Raw genomic sequence first — 6,000 nt, 5'->3', positions numbered from 1 at the left:
CGGCCATTGGGCCCGGCCCATGGGCGCTTCTCCATTATTTTACTATTATTATTTTCTCTCTCCTATTTTGTGTAGAATTCCCCATTGTTTCATTTTTTGGATGCTCGTTCGCGCATCCGGGTGCTCAGTCGTGCATCATTGTCGAGTACACTTGCACCATTTTTGTGGGGCTTACTCAGTGATGGTCCAGATGCCTAGTTGTTGTGTATTTATTATTAATTTATAAAATTCAGTGGAGAATAATTCATGAAACTGAGTAATAAAAATGAGTAGATGTTCATTATTAATTCAAAGGATCAGCAATGGATTCAACTACGAATTCAGAATAATAGAACGAGCATTACCACTCTATGGGATTGTATATTCGACCATAGAATCGGAGTAATTAAGATTATACATTACCATTTCATGAGATCAGTGGATTCAATCATGAAATAAGAATAATGAGATAATACAGTTGTTTAATTGCCATTCTATGAGATCAAGCCGTGGATTCGATCATAGAATCGGAGCAATTGTTATTGCCATTCCATGGGATCAGGCCGTGGATTCTACCATGGAATAGGAGCAATAATAGATTGTTCTGGGAATTCAGTAATGAATGTCACGACAGAAGTAATCTATTTCAGAAAAGATATTAGCCAGTTAAAGCGTCACATCTATTCTGAATGGTGCATAGTCATGGAGTCACGATGTTGTTTACGACCTGAAGGCATTGATGCTCTCAATATACGGAGAACCGCCTGAATCTATGCACTTTCTCCACATAATCAGGGAACGGTGAAGTGTCACCGACGTCCTGAAGGCGCCCGCCGTCCAACTATTCTTCTATGTGGAGGTGGGTCTCTCTCCTGCAGTCAGGGAACAATGAGTATCACCGACGTCCTGAAGGCGTTAAGTTCTCAATCTACGGAGAACCACCCAAATACGTTATTCTGCATAGAGGGCACGATGAAATGCCAGGGATCGAACACTCAGCTAGTGGAGGATTTTCGAAAACATATTCATCATGGATTCGTAAAATATGAATCGTTGCATGCCTGAAAGCCGTGTCAAAAACATGCCTCATGATTTTACGGTTTTGCCCTTTGTTAAAAATCCACCATCTACATTAAGTCCCCTGTTTAGTGGGGAACAGTCATGTTCGCAGTATGCATTAAATGGTGATTTTCAGTCGACGAGATCAGTGGTTGAACTCAGTCTACAAAGGTAGTTTCAGAATCCTCAATTTACCCCAATGGTGTCATGTACGAGCAAATGCGCGGATGAGGACTCTGATAGTAAGGTAAAGTGTCATCTCATGAGCGTGGGGAGATGAGGAAATGCTGATTTGAGTTTTTGGAAGCTTAGTTATGGTAGATTTAGGATTTGCGGGCCCGAGCCCCAAAAAAAGGAAACCCATGTTTTATTAGGTTTTGGAAATAAATTTGGTATAAAAGGGAATAACCCTAAAATTTATTTTATATTTTTTTTATTGACCGAACAACACTCCCTCTCTTGTCCATCATCACACGAGTTCAGCAGGAGGAGAAATTTTCCGCCGGAGAACCAGCGTCGTCGCCGCCCGACCGACCACCGTCCGGAAAAATTCCGGTCGGCGCAGACATGTAAGTCCGCGCGATTTTTTTTTTTTTGCTGTAGGTTTTATGATTGATGATTGTTCACAAAATCCAAAACCCCGTGGTTGCATGTATGCGTCGTATTTATGAAGGATTTTTAGAAAACATATGTATATGCACGTTTGTTCGTTAGTTGAAGGAACGAGCAAAAATACCTAATGTGGAAGAGACACATAAAATTTTGAATAGACATGGTCTAGTTGCAGTAGCAAAAGGTTTTTTTATTAGGTTTCATGAAAACCCAAATTTGTTTTTGAAGCATGAACTTTGCAAATACTTTTAGAAACGTAGGTTCGTTCGTAAAAGTAATAAATAATAATCCTTAGAGTTAAAGGAATTTTGAAAAGACCTGGAGTTCATGATGAAAATTTGTTTGAGAACTCTCGAGATTTTATTTGAAGTATGGAGAGTTCTACAAAAATAGAAAAGTCTCTCGTTTCACAGACGAACGCTCGATTGAGCAAAAAGTTTTTGTTTATGTATTTACGTGAGTTATTAAATCACGAAAAAAAAATAAAAATTTATATGCGTGCGTGACTTATTCACGTACTATAAAAATTGAATTTTGAAAATTCACAATTTATGAATTTGGTGAATTCACAGTGTATGTGTGAATTCGACGATTTTATAGCGTATGTATACATAAAATCAGCGAGTGCTCAAATAGAGGGTTATGTGAATCACTCATAGTTTCTCAAAAAATCAGTGTTGACTCTTGACTAATATGTTTTATGCTCGATTTTACAGGTTTGAAAGAACGAGCAAGTTTTGGAGGTTTTACGTTGTTATCACTAAGTTCGTGAAATCATAAAGAGGTGAGAATTGAGGAATACCATTTTTTGCAGACGTTGATGGTCTAGTCGCTTTAATTCCATTGTATTGATTAAATTCATGTATGGATGTTGCAGCAACTTTGTGAAATGGCTGAATCCCGTAGTGTTTCTGAACATGATGTTTCTTCGAGAGATGATATTTCCACAGACGCCTCTTCCAGAGATGATGATTCCTCCAGAAATGATGATTCTGAGATTTCTAAGGATAAAGAGGGAAGTCCCAAGACTAAAAACATTCCCACCGCTGAAGACAATTTTTTTGTGTATCTGTACAGACCTGAGAAACGTCCCTGAGGCTCCTCATTTCGGTTGCTGATAAATCCCAGGATCACTAATCAGAATAAATTGGTGTCTCCCCAAGCAGTAATTCGGTTTTGTCTGCAAGGGAAACACTTCACGGCTTCTCAGGTGGAGTTCAAGCTTTCTCGGATACCTCTGATGCATTTCTCTGGATGGGCAAGGCACATGTTAGGTCACAGCCGTGTGAGGGCCATATTGGATAGTGCCCAGGTGACTCGAGCCATTCAAGCTGCTAGAGATTTGATCATCAACCATGATATACCAGGTATGGCAGCCTTGCTCGCCCGTTGGTGCGTCCCCACTCACATGTTTATATGCAGATGAGGAGAATTCATCATTACTCTGGAAGATGTAGTTGCTTTGTTGCATCTTCCGATTACTGGTAATTTTCCTGAAGAACTTTCGATAGAGGAGAAGGAGATATCTGACGTATTAGAATCCAAGATGCACGAATTCAATGAGTCACCCGCATCCTGCTATGTGATGAGTGCTAAAAAGTGTATATTTCTATATCTTTTTGTTGGCATTTAGCTCATCTTTTGTGCATTAATTCTACATTTTATCCCATATTCTGTATTTTCGTTGTTTTCAAGAATAAATACTTTTCTTAATTAATTTTGCATTTTTAGGTACTAAATAAAGCATGGTTATCTCACGGAGCGAAAAGAGCAAAGGAACGGCAAAGACTCCCGCTAGGAGGAAGCGAAGAATGATGTTTGCAAGAGCCGGATCAACGAGAAGTGGGCTTGAAGAGGAAGAATTGTTCTTAAAGAAGATATGGGCTTGGCATACCCAAGGCCCAAAACCCTTACCCAAATCCATTTCCATTATCCACACCCATTTCCATGAGAGCCGTCAGATTGGATCCATCTTGTCATCCAACGGTCGCCTCATCATTGTGCATCAAAATCCGAAGCTCCTGTCAGACACCATAGTACCTAACTCCATATGAAGCCGTCAATTTTGTTGTATCTCATAATCCAACGGTCGCCACATAACTCTCCATCATAGCCGTTCGATTCAATCTATATGGGATCATCCAACGCTCTTTACTTGCTGTTCATCAAAGTTCGCTACACCCGCTTCACACCCTAGCATCCAAAACCATCGACTTCACCCAAACAAGTTCTTCTTCCCCAAATCTTTTTTTCCCCAAAAACTCTCTTCTTCCCCCGACAGTTGCAGTCGAGATCTGCTCCTGCCTCTCTTCCATGTCCACTGCCACCCTCTGCCTCACTACCATCTCCATACCCCGACACCACCTCAAACCCATCTCCCTAGCCTAGTTATTTTCCCCATCTCACAACCACTGAAACCCTAGGTTTTGGGGTGAGTAAAATAACTCGAACTAGGGAACAATTAGAGCAGCAGAGGCGTCAATTGAAGCATGAGAGAGGAGCAGGAAGGTCATAAGAAGCATGGGTCGAGTCTATTTGCATCAGAGGGTGAGTTAATTTTAGTTATTCTCGAAACCCTAATCCTGCTGATTTGGGGATTTTCAAATTAGGGTTTGGTGAAATTAGGGATTTTGTTGTAAACTATAAATAGGAACTGATGTAGGATGTTAAAAGTTGTTCTTGGGTTATCCGAGAAACCCCCTAATTGGGTTAATTTAATGTCAATTTGATTTCACTGTTAATTTTTAGGGTTCTTCATTTGCAATTTTCATTCACTGTTTAGTTGTTTAAATGCAAAGTTATTTCACATGATCATGTTTAGTTCCATTTTAATGTTAATTATGTTCTGAGTTCACTGCTGAGGCTCAGATGAAGCTTTAGTGCACTGTCTGATAGTGGAATGCTAGGTTAGAGCCTTAGTGCAGTGTTTTGATTGAGCAATGGGAAGAGATTGATGCTCATAGTGCCTGTGATTGATTGTTCTGTCAAAAGACAGTCAATGCTAGGGGTAAACTAGTGAGAAAATTAGTTTTCCTCCCATTCTAGATGTATGCATAGGATTTTCAACTCAACCTAGGATCACATTGTTTGGCTAGGACACAAGGGTGGATTCAAAGCCTTAGCTTAACCCACATTTTGTTTTCACAGTCACTTGCAACTTAACTGTTTTTTTTTGCACTTCACATTTTGCTGTGCACTGAAGTCAGTGCACTGTCTCCCCTGCCCTTGGCTTAGGCCTTGGTTCCATTGTTCTCTTCTTGTAGTTTCATTGTTATGTCACCTTCTCATAATACTTTTGTGCTGTTTGCTTTTGCCATTGTAAATTTTCATCCTTTTGCCCTGTGTTGCTTCCATGTATATACCATTGTCACTTTTTCTTTGTACCTGTCATTGTAAATGCCATCCTTGGACCTGTGTGATTTAGTACCCTGTCTGCCTAGAGCCTGCTTTACCTTGTCTGCCTGCACAGCTCCTGCTCTCCCTTTCCCTGCTGAGCACCTGCCCTTTGCACTGCTGCTGCTACTACTTGCTGTTGCTGTTGCTGCTGCTGTGCACTGCTTCTGCTGCTGCTGTGCACTGCTTCTGCTACTGCTGAAGCCCAGATTCATTACAAAAGCCCACTGTGGACTTAATCAAAGCCCAGGTGAAAAGCTAAAGCCCAATTCACAGTCACTGTTAGCCCAAGGCCCAGTGCAATTCAAAAGACCAAAAGCCCATAAGTTCACAGTCAATCCAAACCCACTGAGCCCAAAACCATTTCATTGTTACAAAAACCCACTAAGCCCAAAGCACAATTAGAAGCCCAATAGAAAATTTAGAGCCCAAATAGCTAGAAACTCCAAACACACCCAGTCTCTGTGGATCGACCCGTACTTGCACGAGTTACAACTGACGACCGTGCACTTGCGGTATTACTGTAGGCCCGCGTTTTCATTTCGCTTCAATTTCATACGCTTTCCCGGGCCCACCACTATGCTCGATGGTTATCACACTGGTGGCCAAGATATAGAACTCCTGAAGTACCGGTTGATGGTGTTTTAACAATTGCGGATTTCTTGTGTCTGTGGCTCACCAGGGATATCTTTGAAGATTGTGGACACTTGCTGAAGCCGTTTGTGATTCGCTTTTCCGTTAAGATGGTCAAAGGTGAGAAAATTCTCATTGGCAGTCTATTTTTGGGTTCTTTGTTCGCCAACTTGGACTCTTTAGTTATCGACTCCAGTATTTCTGATGGCTTCATGAAAGTTGAGACGTATGTCAATACCATGTTTCTCCAAGCCTTGATGTGGGAGCATCTTGAGAGTTACGCCCCAATTCCCCGTAGCATTTTGCAAGGACGCAAGGTCGACA

Source organism: Papaver somniferum, chromosome 2 (genome assembly GCF_003573695.1).
Source record: "Papaver somniferum cultivar HN1 chromosome 2, ASM357369v1, whole genome shotgun sequence".
In the NCBI taxonomy this organism is placed as follows: domain Eukaryota; kingdom Viridiplantae; phylum Streptophyta; class Magnoliopsida; order Ranunculales; family Papaveraceae; genus Papaver; species Papaver somniferum.
This window is presented reverse-complemented; position numbering follows the sequence as displayed.